Genomic DNA, 14,167 nt, shown 5'->3' on the forward strand with positions numbered 1-14,167 from the left:
AGTAGTAGTAGTAGGGGCAAGCATAAGGAACAAATAGATAGTTGCATGTCGGATGCGATCATACCAGCACTAAAGCACTGGATCCCATCAGAACTCCGAAGTTAAGCGTGCTTGGGCGAGAGTAGTACTAGGATGGGTGACCTCCTGGGAAGTCCTCGTGTTGCATTCCCCTTTTTAAATATATTTTTGCGCCACGTGACAAGGATGACGCGGGAGCGTGATCTATATGACCTCATTTTCTTATTTTTGACGATTACTGTGTGACTTTTCCCACCGCGCTTGACACCCAACGACTAGTAGTAGTAGTAGTAGTAGGGGCAAGCATAAGGAACAAATAGATAGTTGCATGTCGGATGCGATCATACCAGCACTAAAGCACCGGATCCCATCAGATCTCCGAAGTTAAGCGTGCTTGGGGGAGAGTAGTACTAGGATGGGTGACCTCCTGGGAAGTCCTCGTGTTGCATTCCCCTTTTTAAATATTTTTTTGCGGCACGTGACAAGGATGACGTGGGAGCGTGATCTATATGACCTCATTTTCTTATTTTTGACGATTACTGTGTGACTTTCCCACCGCGCTTGACACCCAACGACTAGTAGTAGTAGTAGTAGTAGTAGTAGTAGTAGGGGCAAGCATAACGAACAAATAGATAGTTGCATGTCGGATGCGATCATACCAGCACTAAAGCACCGGATCCCATCAGAACTCTGAAGTTAAGCGTGCTTGGGCGAGAGTAGTACTAGGATGGGTGACCTCCTGGGACTCCGTGTTGCATTCCCCTTTTTAAATATATTTTTGCGCCACGTGACAAGGATGACGCGGGAGCGTGATCTATATGACCTCATTTTCTTATTTTTGACGATTACCGTGTGACTTTTCCCACCGCGCTTGACACCCAACGACTAGTAGTAGTAGTAGTAGTAGTAGTAGTAGGGGCAAGCATAAGGAACAAATAGATAGTTGCATGTCGGATGCGATCATACCAGCACTAAAGCACCGGATCCCATCAGAACTCCGAAGTTAAGCGTGCTTGGGCGAGAGTAGTACTAGGATGGGTGACCTCCTGGGAAGTCCTTGTGTTGCATTCCCCTTTTTAAATATATTTTTGCGCCACGTGACAAGGATGACGCGGGACCGTGATCTATATGACCTCATTTTCTTATTTTTGACGATTACTGTGTGACTTTTCCCACCGCGCTTGACACCCAACGACTAGTAGTAGTAGTAGTAGGGGCAAGCATAAGGAACAAATAGATAGTTGCATGTCGGATGCGATCATACCAGCACTAAAGCACCGGATCCCATCAGAACTCCGAAGTTAAGCGTGCTTGGGCGAGAGTAGTACTAGGATGGGTGACCTCCTGGGAAGTCCTCGTGTTGCATTCCCCTTTTTAAATATTTTTTTGCGGCACGTGACAAGGATGACGTGGGAGCGTGATCTATATGACCTCATTTTCTTATTTTTGACGATTACTGTGTGACTTTCCCACCGCGCTTGACACCCAACGACTAGTAGTAGTAGTAGTAGTAGTAGTAGTAGTAGTAGGGGCAAGCATAACGAACAAATAGATAGTTGCATGTCGGATGCGATCATACCAGCACTAAAGCACCGGATCCCATCAGAACTCTGAAGTTAAGCGTGCTTGGGCGAGAGTAGTACTAGGATGGGTGACCTCCTGGGACTCCGTGTTGCATTCCCCTTTTTAAATATATTTTTGCGCCACGTGACAAGGATGACGCGGGAGCGTGATCTATATGACCTCATTTTCTTATTTTTGACGATTACTGTGTGACTTTTCCCACCGCGCTTGACACCCAACGACTAGTAGTAGTAGTAGTAGTAGTAGTAGTAGGGGCAAGCATAAGGAACAAATAGAAAGTTGCATGTCGGATGCGATCATACCAGCACTAAAGCACCGGATCCCATCAAAACTTCGAAGTTAAGCGTGCTTGGGCGAGAGTAGTACTAGGATGGGTGACCTCCTGTGAAGTCCTCGTGTTGCATTCCCCTTTTTAAATATATTTTTGCGCCACGTGACAAGGATGACGCGGGAGCGTGATCTATATGACCTCATTTTCTTATTTTTGACGATTACTGTGTGACTTTTCCCACCGCGCTTGACACCCAACGACTAGTAGTAGTAGTAGTAGTAGGGGCGAGCATAAGGAACAAATAGATAGTTGCATGTCGGATGCGATCATACCAACACTAAAGCACCGGATCCCATCAGAACTCCAAAGTTAAGCGTGCTTGGGCAAGAGTAGTACTAGGATGGGTGACCTCCTGGGAAGTCCTCGTGTTGCATTCCCCTTTTTAAATATATTTTTGCGCCACGTGACAAGGATGACGCGGGACCGTTATCTATATGACCTCATTTTCTTATTTTTGACGATTACTGTGTGACTTTTCCCACCGCGCTTGACACCCAACGACTAGTAGTAGTAGTAGTAGTAGTAGGGGCAAGCATAAGGAACAAATAGATAGTTGCATGTCGGATGCGATCATACCAGCACTAAAGCACCGGATCCCATCAGAACTCCGGAGTTAAGCGTGCTTGGGCGAGAGTAGTACTAGGATGGGTGACCTCCTGGGAAGTCCTCGTGTTGCATTCCCCTTTTTAAATATATTTTTGCGCCACGTGACAAGGATGACGCGGGAGCGTGATCTATATGACCTCATTTTCTTATTTTTGACGATTACTGTGTGACTTTTCCCACCGCGCTTGACACCCAACGACTAGTAGTAGTAGTAGTAGTAGTAGTAGTAGTAGTAGGGGCAAGCATAAGGAACAAATAGATAGTTGCATGTCGGATGCGATCATACCAGCACTAAAGCACCGGATCCCATCAGAACTCTGAAGTTAAGCGTGCTTGGCGAGAGTAGTACTAGGATGGGTGACCTCCTGGGAAGTCCTCGTATTGCATTCCCCTTTTTAAATATATTTTTGCGCCACGTGACAAGGATGACGCGGGACCGTGATCTATATGACCTCATTTTCTTATTTTTGACGATTACTGTGTGACTTTTCCCACCGCGCTTGACACCCAACGACTAGTAGTAGTAGTAGTAGTAGTAGTAGTAGTAGTAGGGGCAAGCATAAGGAACAAATAGATAGTTGCATGTCGGATGCGATCATACCAGCACTAAAGCACCGGATCCCATCAAAACTCCGAAGTTAAGCGTGCTTGGGCGAGAGTAGTACTAGGATGGGTGACCTCCTGTGAAGTCCTCGTGTTGCATTCCCCTTTTTAAATATATTTTTGCGCCACGTGACAAGGATGACGCGGGAGCGTGATCTATATGACCTCATTTTCTTATTTTTGACGATTACTGTGTGACTTTTCCCACCGCGCTTGACACCCAACAACTAGTAGTAGTAGTAGTAGTAGGGGCGAGCATAAGGAACAAATAGATAGTTGCATGTCGGATGCGATCATACCAGCACTAAAGCACCGGATCCCATCAGAACTCCAAAGTTAAGCGTGCTTGGGCAAGAGTAGTACTAGGATGGGTGACCTCCTGGGAAGTCCTCGTGTTGCATTCCCCTTTTTAAATATATTTTTGCGCCACGTGACAAGGATGACGCGGGACCGTGATCTATATGACCTCATTTTCTTATTTTTGACGATTACTGTGTGACTTTTCCCACCGCGCTTGACACCCAACGACTAGTAGTAGTAGTAGTAGTAGTAGTAGTAGTAGTAGTAGTAGTAGTAGGGGCAAGCATAAGGAACAAATAGATAGTTGCATGTCGGATGCGATCATACCAGCACTAAAGCACTGGATCCCATCAGAACTCCGAAGTTAAGCGTGCTTGGGCGAGAGTAGTACTAGGATGGGTGACCTCCTGGGAAGTCCTCGTGTTGCATTCCCCTTTTTAAATATATTTTTGCGCCACGTGACAAGGATGACGCGGGAGCGTGATCTATATGACCTCATTTTCTTATTTTTGACGATTACTGTGTGACTTTTCCCACCGCGCTTGACACCCAACGACTAGTAGTAGTAGTAGTAGTAGGGGCAAGCATAAGGAACAAATAGATAGTTGCATGTCGGATGCGATCATACCAGCACTAAAGCACCGGATCCCATCAGAACTCCGAAGTTAAGCGTGCTTGGGGGAGAGTAGTACTAGGATGGGTGACCTCCTGGGAAGTCCTCGTGTTGCATTCCCCTTTTTAAATATTTTTTTGCGGCACGTGACAAGGATGACGTGGGAGCGTGATCTATATGACCTCATTTTCTTATTTTTGACGATTACTGTGTGACTTTCCCACCGCGCTTGACACCCAACGACTAGTAGTAGTAGTAGTAGTAGTAGTAGTAGTAGTAGTAGGGGCAAGCATAACGAACAAATAGATAGTTGCATGTCGGATGCGATCATACCAGCACTAAAGCACCGGATCCCATCAGAACTCTGAAGTTAAGCGTGCTTGGGCGAGAGTAGTACTAGGATGGGTGACCTCCTGGGACTCCGTGTTGCATTCCCCTTTTTAAATATATTTTTGCGCCACGTGACAAGGATGACGCGGGAGCGTGATCTATATGACCTCATTTTCTTATTTTTGACGATTACCGTGTGACTTTTCCCACCGCGCTTGACACCCAACGACTAGTAGTAGTAGTAGTAGTAGTAGTAGTAGGGGCAAGCATAAGGAACAAATAGATAGTTGCATGTCGGATGCGATCATACCAGCACTAAAGCACCGGATCCCATCAGAACTCCGAAGTTAAGCGTGCTTGGGCGAGAGTAGTACTAGGATGGGTGACCTCCTGGGAAGTCCTCGTGTTGCATTCCCCTTTTTAAATATATTTTTGCGCCACGTGACAAGGATGACGCGGGACCGTGATCTATATGACCTCATTTTCTTATTTTTGACGATTACTGTGTGACTTTTCCCACCGCGCTTGACACCCAACGACTAGTAGTAGTAGTAGTAGGGGCAAGCATAAGGAACAAATAGATAGTTGCATGTCGGATGCGATCATACCAGCACTAAAGCACCGGATCCCATCAGAACTCCGAAGTTAAGCGTGCTTGGGCGAGAGTAGTACTAGGATGGGTGACCTCCTGGGAAGTCCTCGTGTTGCATTCCCCTTTTTAAATATTTTTTTGCGGCACGTGACAAGGATGACGTGGGAGCGTGATCTATATGACCTCATTTTCTTATTTTTGACGATTACTGTGTGACTTTCCCACCGCGCTTGACACCCAACGACTAGTAGTAGTAGTAGTAGTAGTAGTAGTAGTAGTAGTAGTAGGGGCAAGCATAACGAACAAATAGATAGTTGCATGTCGGATGCGATCATACCAGCACTAAAGCACCGGATCCCATCAGAACTCTGAAGTTAAGCGTGCTTGGGCGAGAGTAGTACTAGGATGGGTGACCTCCTGGGACTCCGTGTTGCATTCCCCTTTTTAAATATATTTTTGCGCCACGTGACAAGGATGACGCGGGAGCGTGATCTATATGACCTCATTTTCTTATTTTTGACGATTACCGTGTGACTTTTCCCACCGCGCTTGACACCCAACGACTAGTAGTAGTAGTAGTAGTAGTAGTAGGGGCAAGCATAAGGAACAAATAGATAGTTGCATGTCGGATGCGATCATACCAGCACTAAAGCACCGGATCCCATTAGAACTCCGAAGTTAAGCGTGCTTGGGCGAGAGTAGTACTAGGATGGGTGACCTCCTGGGAAGTCCTCGTGTTGCATTCCACTTTTTAAATATATTTTTGCGCCACGTGACAAGGATGACGCGGGACCGTGATCTATATGACCTCATTTTCTTATTTTTGACGATTACTGTGTGACTTTTCCCACCGCGCTTGACACCCAACGATTAGTAGTAGTAGTAGTAGTAGGGGCAAGCATAAGGAACAAATAGATAGTTGCATGTCGGATGCGATCATACCAGCACTAAAGCACCGGATCCCATCAGAACTCCGAAGTTAAGCGTGCTTGGGCGAGAGTAGTACTAGGATGGGTGACCTCCTGGGAAGTCCTCGTGTTGCATTCCCCTTTTTAAATATATTTTTGCGCCACGTGACAAGGATGACGCGGGACCGTGATCTATATGACCTCATTTTCTTATTTTTGACGATTACTGTGTGACTTTTCCCACCGCGCTTGAGACCCAACGACTAGTAGTAGTAGTAGTAGTAGTAGGGGCAAGCATAAGGAACAAATAGATAGTTGCATGTCGGATGCGATCATACCAGCACTAAAGCACCGGATCCCATCAGAACTCCAAAGTTAAGCGTGCTTGGGCGAGAGTAGTACTAGGATGGGTGACCTCCTGGGAAGTCCTCGTGTTGCATTCCCCTTTTTAAATATATTTTTGCGCCACGTGACAAGGATGACGCGGGAGCGTGATCTATATGACCTCATTTACTTATTTTTGACGATTACTGTGTGACTTTTCCCACCGCGCTTCACACCCAACGACTAGTAGTAGTAGTAGTAGTAGTAGTAGTAGTAGGGGCAAGCATAAGGAACAAATAGATAGTTGCATGTCGGATGCGATCATACCAGCACTAAAGCACCGGATCCCATCAGAACTCCGAAGTTAAGCGTGCTTGGGCGAGAGTAGTACTAGGATGGGTGACCTCCTGGGAAGTCCTCGTGTTGCATTCCCCTTTTTAAATATATTTTTGCGCCACGTGACAAGGATGACGCGGGAGCGTGATCTATATGACCTCATTTTCTTATTTTTGACGATTACTGTGTGACTTTTCCCACCGCGCTTGACACCCAACGACTAGTAGTAGTAGTAGTAGTAGGGGCAAGCATAAGGAACAAATAGATAGTTGCATGTCGGATGCGATCATACCAGCACTAAACCACTGGATCCCATCAGAACTTCGAAGTTAAGCGTGCTTGGGCGAGAGTAGTACTAGGATGGGCGACCTCCTGGGAAGTCCTCGTGTTGCATTCCCCTTTTTAAATATATTTTTGCGCCACGTGACAAGGATGACGCGGGAGCGTGATCTATATGACCTCATTTTCTTATTTTTGACGATTACTGTGTGACTTTTCCCACCGCGCTTGACACCCAACGACTAGTAGTAGTAGTAGTAGTAGGGGCAAGCATAAGGAACAAATAGATAGTTGCATGTCGGATGCGATCATACCAGCACTAAAGCACCGGATCCCATCAGAACTCCGAAGTTAAGCGTGCTTGGGCGAGAGTAGTACTAGGATGGGTGACCTCCTGGGAAGTCCTCGTGTTGCATTCCTCTTTTTAAATATTTTTTTGCGGCACGTGACAAGGATGACGTGGGAGCGTGATCTATATGACCTCATTTTCTTATTTTTGACGATTACTGTGTGACTTTCCCACCGCGCTTGACACCCAACGACTAGTAGTAGTAGTAGTAGTAGTAGTAGTAGTAGTAGTAGTAGGGGCAAGCATAACGAACAAATAGATAGTTGCATGTCGGATGCGATCATACCAGCACTAAAGCACCGGATCCCATCAGAACTCCGAAGTTAAGCGTGCTTGGGCGAGAGTAGTACTAGGATGGGTGACCTCCTGGGACTCCGTGTCGCATTCCCCTTTTTAAATATTTTTTTGCGCCACGTGACAAGGATGACGCGGGAGCGTGATCTATATGACCTCATTTTCTTATTTTTGACGATTACCGTGTGACTTTTCCCACCGCGCTTGACACCCAACGACTAGTAGTAGTAGTAGTAGTAGTAGTAGTAGTAGTAGGGGCAAGCATAAGGAACAAATAGATAGTTGCATGTCGGATGCGATCATACCAGCACTAAAGCACCGGATCCCATCAGAACTCCGAAGTTAAGCGTGCTTGGGCGAGAGTAGTACTAGGATGGGTGACCTCCTGGGACTCCGTGTCGCATTCCCCTTTTTAAATATATTTTTGCGCCACGTGACAAGGATGACGCGGGAGCGTGATCTATATGACCTCATTTTCTTATTTTTGACGATTACCGTGTGACTTTTCCCACCGCGCTTGACACCCAACGACTAGTAGTAGTAGTAGTAGTAGTAGTAGGGGCAAGCATAAGGAACAAATAGATAGTTGCATGTCGGATGCGATCATACCAGCACTAAAGCACCGGATCCCATCAGAACTCCGAAGTTAAGCGTGCTTGGGCGAGAGTAGTACTAGGATGGGTGACCTCCTGGGAAGTCCTCGTGTTGCATTCCCCTTTTTAAATATATTTTTGCGCCACGTGACAAGGATGACGCGGGACCGTGATCTATATGACCTCATTTTCTTATTTTTGACGATTACTGTGTGACTTTTCCCACCGCGCTTGACACCCAACGACTAGTAGTAGTAGTAGTAGTAGTAGTAGTAGTAGTAGTAGTAGGGGCAAGCATAAGGAACAAATAGATAGTTGCATGTCGGATGCGATCATACCAGCACTAAAGCACCGGATCCCATCAGAACTCCGAAGTTAAGCGTGCTTGGGCGAGAGTAGTACTAGGATGGGTGACCTCCTGGGAAGTCCTCGTGTTGCATTCCCCTTTTTAAATATATTTTTGCGCCACGTGACAAGGATGACGCGGGACCGTGATCTATATGACCTCATTTTCTTATTTTTGACGATTACTGTGTGACTTTTCCCACCGCGCTTGACACCCAACGACTAGTAGTAGTAGTAGTAGTAGGGGCAAGCATAAGGAACAAATAGATAGTTGCATGTCGGATGCGATCATACCAGCACTAAAGCACCGGATCCCATCAGAACTCCGAAGTTAAGCGTGCTTGGGCGAGAGTAGTACTAGGATGGGTGACCTCCTGGGAAGTCCTCGTGTTGCATTCCCCTTTTTAAATATATTTTTGCGCCACGTGACAAGGATGACGCGGGAGCGTGATCTATATGACCTCATTTTCTTATTTTTGACGATTACTGTGTGACTTTTCCCACCGCGCTTGACACCCAACGACTAGTAGTAGTAGTAGTAGTAGTAGTACTAGTAGTAGTAGTAGTAGTAGGGGCAAGCATAAGGAACAAATAGATAGTTGCATGTCGGATGCGATCATACCAGCACTAAAGCACCGGATCCCATCAGAACTCCGAAGTTAAGCGTGCTTGGGCGAGAGTAGTACTAGGATGGGTGACCTCCTGGGAAGTCCTCGTGTTGCATTCCCGTTTTTAAATATATTTTTGCGCCACGTGACAAGGATGACGCGGGAGCGTGATCTATATGACCTCATTTTCTTATTTTTGACGATTACTGTGTGACTTTTCCCACCGCGGTTGACACCCAACGACTAGTAGTAGTAGTAGTAGTAGTACTAGTAGTAGTAGTAGTAGGGGCAAGCATAAGGAACAAATAGATAGTTGCATGTCGGATGCGATCATACCAGCACTAAAGCACCGGATCCCATCAGAATTCCGAAGTTAAGCGTGCTTGGGTGAGAGTAGTACTAGGATGGGTGACCTCGTGGGAAGTCCTCGTGTTGCATTCCCCTTTTTAAATATATTTTTGCGCCACGTGACAAGGATGACGCGGGACCGTGATCTATATGACCTCATTTTCTTATTTTTGACGATTACTGTGTGACTTTTCCCACCGCGCTTGACACCCAACGACTACTAGTAGTAGTAGTACTAGTAGTACTAGTAGTAGTAGTAGTAGGGGCAAGCATAAGGAACAAATAGATAGTTGCATGTCGGATGCGATCATACCAGCACTAAAGCACCGGATCCCATCAGAACTCCGAAGTTAAGCGTGCTTGGGCGAGAGTAGTACTAGGATGGGTGACCTCCTGGGAAGTCCTCGTGTTGCATTCCCCTTTTTAAATATATTTTTGCGCCACGTGACAAGGATGACGCGGAAGCGTGATCTATATGACCTCATTTTCTTATTTTTGACGATTACTGTGTGACTTTTCCCACCGCGCTTGACACCCAACGACTAGTAGTAGTAGTACTAGTAGTAGTAGTAGTAGGGGCAAGCATAAGGAACAAATAGATGGTTGCATGTCGGATGCGATCATACCAGCACTGAAGCACCGGATCCCATCAGAACTCCGAAGTTAAGCGTGTTTGGGCGAGAGTAGTACTAGGATGGGTGACCTCCTGGGAAGTCCTCGTGTTGCATTCCCCTTTTTAAATATATTTTTGCGCCACGTGACAAGGATGACGCGGGAGCGTGATCTATATGACCTCATTTTCTTATTTTTGACGATTACTGTGTGACTTTTCCCACCGCGCTTGACACCCAACGACTAGTAGTAGTAGTAGTAGTAGGGGCAAGCATAAGGAACAAATAGATGGTTGCATGTCGGATGCGATCATACCAGCACTGAAGCACCGGATCCCATCAGAACTCCGAAGTTAAGCGTGCTTGGGCGAGAGTAGTACTAGGATGGGTGACCTCCTGGGAAGTCCTCGTGTTGCATTCCCCTTTTTAAATATATTTTTGCGCCACGTGACAAGGATGACGCGGGAGCGTGATCTATATGACCTCATTTTCTTATTTTTGACGATTACTGTGTGACTTTTCCCACCGCGCTTGACACCCAACGACTAGTAGTAGTAGTAGTAGTAGGGGCAAGCATAAGGAACAAATAGATAGTTGCATGTCGGATGCGATCATACCAGCACTAAAGCACCGGATCCCATCAGAACTCCGAAGTTAAGCGTGCTTGGGCGAGAGTAGTACTAGGATGGGTGACCTCTTGGGAAGTCCTCGTGTTGCATTCCCCTTTTTAAATATACCACGTGACAAGGATGACGCGGGAGCGTGATCTATATGACCTCATTTTCTTATTTTTGACGATTACTGTGTGACTTTTCCCACCGCGCTTGACACCCAACGACTACTACTACTAGTAGTAGTAGTAGTAGGGGCAAGCATAAGGAACAAATAGATAGTTGCATGTCGGATGCGATCATACCAGCACTAAAGCACCGGATCCCATCAGAACTCCGAAGTTAACCGTGCTTGGGCGAGAGTAGTACTAGGATGGGTGACCTCCTGGGAAGTCCTCGTGTTGCATTCCCCTTTTTAAATATATTTTTGCGCCCCGTGACAAGGATGATGCGGGAGCGTGATCTATATGACCTCATTTTCTTATTTTTGACGATTACTGTGTGACTTTTCCCACCGCGCTTGACACCCAACGACTAGTAGTAGTAGTAGTATTAGTACTAGTACTAGTAGTAGTAGGGGCAAGCATAAGGAACAAATAGATAGTTGCACGTTGGATGCGATCATACCAGCACTAAAGCACCGGATCCCATCAGAACTCCGAAGTTAAGCGTGCTTGGGCGAGAGTAGTACTAGGATGGGCGACCTCCTGGGAAGTCCTCGTGTTGCATTCCCCTTTTTAAATATATTTTTGCGCCACGTGACAAGGATGACGCGGGACCGTGATCTATATGACCTCATTTTCTTATTTTTGACGATTACTGTGTGACTTTTCCCACCGCGCTTGACACCCAACGACTAGTAGTAGTAGTAGTAGTAGTAGTACTAGTAGTAGTAGTAGTAGGGGCAAGCATAAGGAACAAATAGATAGTTGCATGTCGGATGCGATCATACCAGCACTAAAGCACCGGATCCCATCAGAACTTCGAAGTTAAGCGTGCTTGGGCGAGAGTAGTACTAGGATGGGTGACCTCCTGGGAAGTCCTCGTGTTGCATTCCCCTTTTTAAATATATTTTTGCGCCACGTGACAAGGATGACGCGGGACCGTGATCTATATGACCTCATTTTCTTATTTTTGACGATTACTGTGTGACTTTTCCCACCGCGCTTGACACCCAACGACTAGTAGTAGTAGTAGTAGTAGTAGGGGCAAGCATAAGGAACAAATAGATAGTTGCATGTCGGATGCGATCATACCAGCACTAAAGCACCGGATCCCATCAGAACTCCGAAGTTAAGCGTGCTTGGGCGATAGTAGTACTAGGATGGGTGACCTCTTGGGAAGTCCTCGTGTTGCATTCCCCTTTTTAAATATATTTTTGCGCCACGTGACAAGGATGACGCGGGAGCGTGATCTATATGACCTCATTTTCTTATTTTTGACGATTACTTTGTGACTTTTCCCACCGCGCTTGACACCCAACGACTAGTAGTAGTAGTAGTAGTAGTAGTAGTAGTAGTAGGGGCAAGCATAAGGAACAAATAGATAGTTGCATGTCGGATGCGATCATACCAGCACTAAAGCACCGGATCCCATCAGAACTCCGAAGTTAACCGTGCTTGGGCGAGAGTAGTACTAGGATGGGTGACCTCCTGGGAAGTCCTCGTGTTGCATTCCCCTTTTTAAATATATTTTTGCGCCACGTGACAAGGATGACGCGGGAGCGTGATCTATATGACCTCATTTTCTTATTTTTGACGATTACTGTGTGACTTTTCCCACCGCGCTTGACACCCAACGACTAGTAGTAGTAGTAGTAGTAGTAGTAGTAGTAATAGTAGTAGTAGTAGTAGTAGTAGTAGTAGTAGGGGCAAGCATAAGGAACAAATAGATAGTTGCATGTCGGATGCGATCATACCAGCACTAAAGCACCGGATCCCATTAGAACTCTCAAGTTAACCGTGCTTGGGCGAGAGTAGTACTAGGATGGGTGACCTCCTGGGAAGTCCTCGTGTTGCATTCCCCTTTTTAAATATATTTTTGCGCCACGTGACAAGGATGACGCGGGAGCGTGATCTATATGACCTCATTTTCTTATTTTTGACGATTACTGTGTGACTTTTCCCACCGCGCTTGACACCCAACGACTAGTAGTAGTAGTAGTAGTAGTAGTAGTAGTAGTAGTAGTAGTAGTAGTAGTAGTAGTAGTAGTAGTAGTAGTAGTAGTAGTAGTAGTAGTAGTAGTAGTAGTAGTAGTAGTAGTAGTAGTAGTAGTAGTAGGGGCAAGCATAAGGAACAAATAGATAGTTGCATGTCGGATGCGATCATACCAGCACTAAAGCACCGGATCCCATTAGAACTCTAAAGTTAAGCGTGCTTGGGCGAGAGTAGTACTAGGATGGGTGACCTCCTGGGAAGTCCTCGTGTTGCATTCCCCTTTTTAAATATATTTTTGCGCCACGTGACAAGGATGACGCGGGACCGTGATCTATATGACCTCATTTTCTTATTTTTGACGATTACTGTGTGACTTTTCCCACCGCGCTTGACACCCAACGACTAGTAGTAGTAGTAGTAGTAGTAGTAGTAGTAGTAGTAGTATTAGTAGTAGTAGTAGGGGCAAGCATAAGGAACAAATAGATGGTTGCATGTCGGATGCGATCATACCAGCACTGAAGCACCGGATCCCATCAGAACTCCGAAGTTAAGCGTGCTTGGGCGAGAGTAGTACTAGGATGGGTGACCTCCTGGGAAGTCCTCGTGTTGCATTCCCCTTTTTAAATATATTTTTGCGCCACGTGACAAGGATGACGCGGGAGCGTGATCTATATGACCTCATTTTCTTATTTTTGACGATTACTGTGTGACTTTTCCCACCGCGCTTGACACCCAACGACTAGTAGTAGTAGTAGTAGGGGCAAGCATAAGGAACAAATAGATAGTTGCATGTCGGATGCGATCATACCAGCACTAAAGCACCGGATCCCATCAGAACTCCGAAGTTAAGCGTGCTTGGGCGAGAGTAGTACTAGGATGGGTGACCTCTTGGGAAGTCCTCGTGTTGCATTCCCCTTTTTAAATATAATTTTGCGCCACGTGACAAGGATGACGCGGGAGCGTGATCTATATGACCTCATTTTCTTATTTTTGACGATTACTGTGTGACTTTTCCCACCGCGCTTGACACCCAACGACTACTACTACTAGTAGTAGTAGTAGTAGGGGCAAGCATAAGGAACAAATAGATAGTTGCATGTCGGATGCGATCATACCAGCACTAAAGCACCGGATCCCATCAGAACTCCGAAGTTAACCGTGCTTGGGCGAGAGTAGTACTAGGATGGGTGACCTCCTGGGAAGTCCTCGTGTTGCATTCCCCTTTTTAAATATATTTTTGCGCCACGTGACAAGGATGACGCGGGAGCGTGATCTATATGACCTCATTTTCTTATTTTTGACGATTACTGTGTGACTTTTCCCACCGCGCTTGACACCCAACGACTAGTAGTAGTAGTAGTAGTAGTAGTAGTAGTAGTAGTAGTAGTAGTAGTAGTAGTAGTAGTAGTAGTAGTAGTAGTAGTAGT

The 14,167-nt window shown here is 46.0% G+C and overlaps 45 non-coding genes across 45 annotated transcripts; all 45 read left to right on the top strand.

The window, feature by feature from the left end:
- The first annotated feature begins 50 nt into the window (after positions 1 to 50).
- On the top strand, positions 51 to 169 carry LOC123435455. Its single transcript, XR_006626705.1, has one exon. It is a non-coding gene; the product is annotated as a 5S ribosomal RNA (ribosomal RNA).
- Positions 170 to 351: 182 nt separating this feature from the next.
- LOC123431601 lies at positions 352 to 470 on the top strand. The gene has a single exon (XR_006623192.1). It is a non-coding gene; the product is annotated as a 5S ribosomal RNA (ribosomal RNA).
- Positions 471 to 663: 193 nt separating this feature from the next.
- Positions 664 to 779, top strand: LOC123433207. Its single transcript, XR_006624748.1, has one exon. It is a non-coding gene; the product is annotated as a 5S ribosomal RNA (ribosomal RNA).
- Positions 780 to 970: 191 nt separating this feature from the next.
- LOC123435245 lies at positions 971 to 1,089 on the top strand. The gene has a single exon (XR_006626501.1). It is a non-coding gene; the product is annotated as a 5S ribosomal RNA (ribosomal RNA).
- A 179-nt stretch (positions 1,090 to 1,268) lies between these two features.
- Positions 1,269 to 1,387, top strand: LOC123433868. The gene has a single exon (XR_006625167.1). It is a non-coding gene; the product is annotated as a 5S ribosomal RNA (ribosomal RNA).
- Positions 1,388 to 1,583: 196 nt separating this feature from the next.
- On the top strand, positions 1,584 to 1,699 carry LOC123433208. Its single transcript, XR_006624749.1, has one exon. It is a non-coding gene; the product is annotated as a 5S ribosomal RNA (ribosomal RNA).
- A 191-nt stretch (positions 1,700 to 1,890) lies between these two features.
- LOC123432458 lies at positions 1,891 to 2,009 on the top strand. The gene has a single exon (XR_006624039.1). It is a non-coding gene; the product is annotated as a 5S ribosomal RNA (ribosomal RNA).
- Positions 2,010 to 2,191: 182 nt separating this feature from the next.
- Positions 2,192 to 2,310, top strand: LOC123432555. The gene has a single exon (XR_006624132.1). It is a non-coding gene; the product is annotated as a 5S ribosomal RNA (ribosomal RNA).
- Positions 2,311 to 2,495: 185 nt separating this feature from the next.
- Positions 2,496 to 2,614, top strand: LOC123435938. Its single transcript, XR_006627182.1, has one exon. It is a non-coding gene; the product is annotated as a 5S ribosomal RNA (ribosomal RNA).
- Positions 2,615 to 2,811: 197 nt separating this feature from the next.
- LOC123432666 lies at positions 2,812 to 2,929 on the top strand. Its single transcript, XR_006624239.1, has one exon. It is a non-coding gene; the product is annotated as a 5S ribosomal RNA (ribosomal RNA).
- Positions 2,930 to 3,126: 197 nt separating this feature from the next.
- On the top strand, positions 3,127 to 3,245 carry LOC123438803. The gene has a single exon (XR_006629924.1). It is a non-coding gene; the product is annotated as a 5S ribosomal RNA (ribosomal RNA).
- A 182-nt stretch (positions 3,246 to 3,427) lies between these two features.
- On the top strand, positions 3,428 to 3,546 carry LOC123438462. Its single transcript, XR_006629602.1, has one exon. It is a non-coding gene; the product is annotated as a 5S ribosomal RNA (ribosomal RNA).
- Positions 3,547 to 3,755: 209 nt separating this feature from the next.
- LOC123435456 lies at positions 3,756 to 3,874 on the top strand. Its single transcript, XR_006626706.1, has one exon. It is a non-coding gene; the product is annotated as a 5S ribosomal RNA (ribosomal RNA).
- A 182-nt stretch (positions 3,875 to 4,056) lies between these two features.
- Positions 4,057 to 4,175, top strand: LOC123438495. The gene has a single exon (XR_006629633.1). It is a non-coding gene; the product is annotated as a 5S ribosomal RNA (ribosomal RNA).
- Positions 4,176 to 4,374: 199 nt separating this feature from the next.
- On the top strand, positions 4,375 to 4,490 carry LOC123433210. The gene has a single exon (XR_006624750.1). It is a non-coding gene; the product is annotated as a 5S ribosomal RNA (ribosomal RNA).
- Positions 4,491 to 4,681: 191 nt separating this feature from the next.
- Positions 4,682 to 4,800, top strand: LOC123433871. Its single transcript, XR_006625168.1, has one exon. It is a non-coding gene; the product is annotated as a 5S ribosomal RNA (ribosomal RNA).
- Positions 4,801 to 4,979: 179 nt separating this feature from the next.
- Positions 4,980 to 5,098, top strand: LOC123433872. Its single transcript, XR_006625169.1, has one exon. It is a non-coding gene; the product is annotated as a 5S ribosomal RNA (ribosomal RNA).
- Positions 5,099 to 5,300: 202 nt separating this feature from the next.
- Positions 5,301 to 5,416, top strand: LOC123433211. The gene has a single exon (XR_006624751.1). It is a non-coding gene; the product is annotated as a 5S ribosomal RNA (ribosomal RNA).
- A 188-nt stretch (positions 5,417 to 5,604) lies between these two features.
- On the top strand, positions 5,605 to 5,723 carry LOC123435043. The gene has a single exon (XR_006626305.1). It is a non-coding gene; the product is annotated as a 5S ribosomal RNA (ribosomal RNA).
- Positions 5,724 to 5,905: 182 nt separating this feature from the next.
- On the top strand, positions 5,906 to 6,024 carry LOC123433873. Its single transcript, XR_006625170.1, has one exon. It is a non-coding gene; the product is annotated as a 5S ribosomal RNA (ribosomal RNA).
- Positions 6,025 to 6,209: 185 nt separating this feature from the next.
- Positions 6,210 to 6,328, top strand: LOC123436071. The gene has a single exon (XR_006627308.1). It is a non-coding gene; the product is annotated as a 5S ribosomal RNA (ribosomal RNA).
- A 194-nt stretch (positions 6,329 to 6,522) lies between these two features.
- On the top strand, positions 6,523 to 6,641 carry LOC123433875. Its single transcript, XR_006625172.1, has one exon. It is a non-coding gene; the product is annotated as a 5S ribosomal RNA (ribosomal RNA).
- A 182-nt stretch (positions 6,642 to 6,823) lies between these two features.
- On the top strand, positions 6,824 to 6,942 carry LOC123432017. The gene has a single exon (XR_006623620.1). It is a non-coding gene; the product is annotated as a 5S ribosomal RNA (ribosomal RNA).
- Positions 6,943 to 7,124: 182 nt separating this feature from the next.
- LOC123433876 lies at positions 7,125 to 7,243 on the top strand. Its single transcript, XR_006625173.1, has one exon. It is a non-coding gene; the product is annotated as a 5S ribosomal RNA (ribosomal RNA).
- Positions 7,244 to 7,445: 202 nt separating this feature from the next.
- On the top strand, positions 7,446 to 7,561 carry LOC123432961. The gene has a single exon (XR_006624525.1). It is a non-coding gene; the product is annotated as a 5S ribosomal RNA (ribosomal RNA).
- Positions 7,562 to 7,758: 197 nt separating this feature from the next.
- LOC123432962 lies at positions 7,759 to 7,874 on the top strand. The gene has a single exon (XR_006624526.1). It is a non-coding gene; the product is annotated as a 5S ribosomal RNA (ribosomal RNA).
- A 188-nt stretch (positions 7,875 to 8,062) lies between these two features.
- Positions 8,063 to 8,181, top strand: LOC123433877. Its single transcript, XR_006625174.1, has one exon. It is a non-coding gene; the product is annotated as a 5S ribosomal RNA (ribosomal RNA).
- A 203-nt stretch (positions 8,182 to 8,384) lies between these two features.
- On the top strand, positions 8,385 to 8,503 carry LOC123433878. The gene has a single exon (XR_006625175.1). It is a non-coding gene; the product is annotated as a 5S ribosomal RNA (ribosomal RNA).
- Positions 8,504 to 8,685: 182 nt separating this feature from the next.
- LOC123433879 lies at positions 8,686 to 8,804 on the top strand. The gene has a single exon (XR_006625176.1). It is a non-coding gene; the product is annotated as a 5S ribosomal RNA (ribosomal RNA).
- Positions 8,805 to 9,013: 209 nt separating this feature from the next.
- On the top strand, positions 9,014 to 9,132 carry LOC123433880. The gene has a single exon (XR_006625177.1). It is a non-coding gene; the product is annotated as a 5S ribosomal RNA (ribosomal RNA).
- Positions 9,133 to 9,335: 203 nt separating this feature from the next.
- Positions 9,336 to 9,454, top strand: LOC123438859. Its single transcript, XR_006629976.1, has one exon. It is a non-coding gene; the product is annotated as a 5S ribosomal RNA (ribosomal RNA).
- Positions 9,455 to 9,660: 206 nt separating this feature from the next.
- LOC123433881 lies at positions 9,661 to 9,779 on the top strand. Its single transcript, XR_006625178.1, has one exon. It is a non-coding gene; the product is annotated as a 5S ribosomal RNA (ribosomal RNA).
- Positions 9,780 to 9,973: 194 nt separating this feature from the next.
- On the top strand, positions 9,974 to 10,092 carry LOC123435901. The gene has a single exon (XR_006627145.1). It is a non-coding gene; the product is annotated as a 5S ribosomal RNA (ribosomal RNA).
- Positions 10,093 to 10,274: 182 nt separating this feature from the next.
- On the top strand, positions 10,275 to 10,393 carry LOC123434879. The gene has a single exon (XR_006626149.1). It is a non-coding gene; the product is annotated as a 5S ribosomal RNA (ribosomal RNA).
- A 182-nt stretch (positions 10,394 to 10,575) lies between these two features.
- Positions 10,576 to 10,694, top strand: LOC123434976. The gene has a single exon (XR_006626239.1). It is a non-coding gene; the product is annotated as a 5S ribosomal RNA (ribosomal RNA).
- Positions 10,695 to 10,874: 180 nt separating this feature from the next.
- LOC123436367 lies at positions 10,875 to 10,993 on the top strand. The gene has a single exon (XR_006627595.1). It is a non-coding gene; the product is annotated as a 5S ribosomal RNA (ribosomal RNA).
- Positions 10,994 to 11,196: 203 nt separating this feature from the next.
- LOC123435120 lies at positions 11,197 to 11,315 on the top strand. The gene has a single exon (XR_006626381.1). It is a non-coding gene; the product is annotated as a 5S ribosomal RNA (ribosomal RNA).
- Positions 11,316 to 11,521: 206 nt separating this feature from the next.
- LOC123436532 lies at positions 11,522 to 11,640 on the top strand. Its single transcript, XR_006627751.1, has one exon. It is a non-coding gene; the product is annotated as a 5S ribosomal RNA (ribosomal RNA).
- Positions 11,641 to 11,825: 185 nt separating this feature from the next.
- On the top strand, positions 11,826 to 11,944 carry LOC123438267. Its single transcript, XR_006629419.1, has one exon. It is a non-coding gene; the product is annotated as a 5S ribosomal RNA (ribosomal RNA).
- A 197-nt stretch (positions 11,945 to 12,141) lies between these two features.
- Positions 12,142 to 12,260, top strand: LOC123436369. The gene has a single exon (XR_006627597.1). It is a non-coding gene; the product is annotated as a 5S ribosomal RNA (ribosomal RNA).
- A 227-nt stretch (positions 12,261 to 12,487) lies between these two features.
- On the top strand, positions 12,488 to 12,606 carry LOC123432716. Its single transcript, XR_006624286.1, has one exon. It is a non-coding gene; the product is annotated as a 5S ribosomal RNA (ribosomal RNA).
- A 293-nt stretch (positions 12,607 to 12,899) lies between these two features.
- Positions 12,900 to 13,018, top strand: LOC123438581. Its single transcript, XR_006629716.1, has one exon. It is a non-coding gene; the product is annotated as a 5S ribosomal RNA (ribosomal RNA).
- Positions 13,019 to 13,236: 218 nt separating this feature from the next.
- LOC123434880 lies at positions 13,237 to 13,355 on the top strand. The gene has a single exon (XR_006626150.1). It is a non-coding gene; the product is annotated as a 5S ribosomal RNA (ribosomal RNA).
- A 179-nt stretch (positions 13,356 to 13,534) lies between these two features.
- On the top strand, positions 13,535 to 13,653 carry LOC123434977. The gene has a single exon (XR_006626240.1). It is a non-coding gene; the product is annotated as a 5S ribosomal RNA (ribosomal RNA).
- A 188-nt stretch (positions 13,654 to 13,841) lies between these two features.
- LOC123436371 lies at positions 13,842 to 13,960 on the top strand. Its single transcript, XR_006627598.1, has one exon. It is a non-coding gene; the product is annotated as a 5S ribosomal RNA (ribosomal RNA).
- The last annotated feature ends 207 nt before the right edge of the window (positions 13,961 to 14,167 follow it).

Source organism: Hordeum vulgare, chromosome 2H, assembly GCF_904849725.1.
Source record: "Hordeum vulgare subsp. vulgare chromosome 2H, MorexV3_pseudomolecules_assembly, whole genome shotgun sequence".
Lineage (NCBI taxonomy): Eukaryota > Viridiplantae > Streptophyta > Magnoliopsida > Poales > Poaceae > Hordeum > Hordeum vulgare.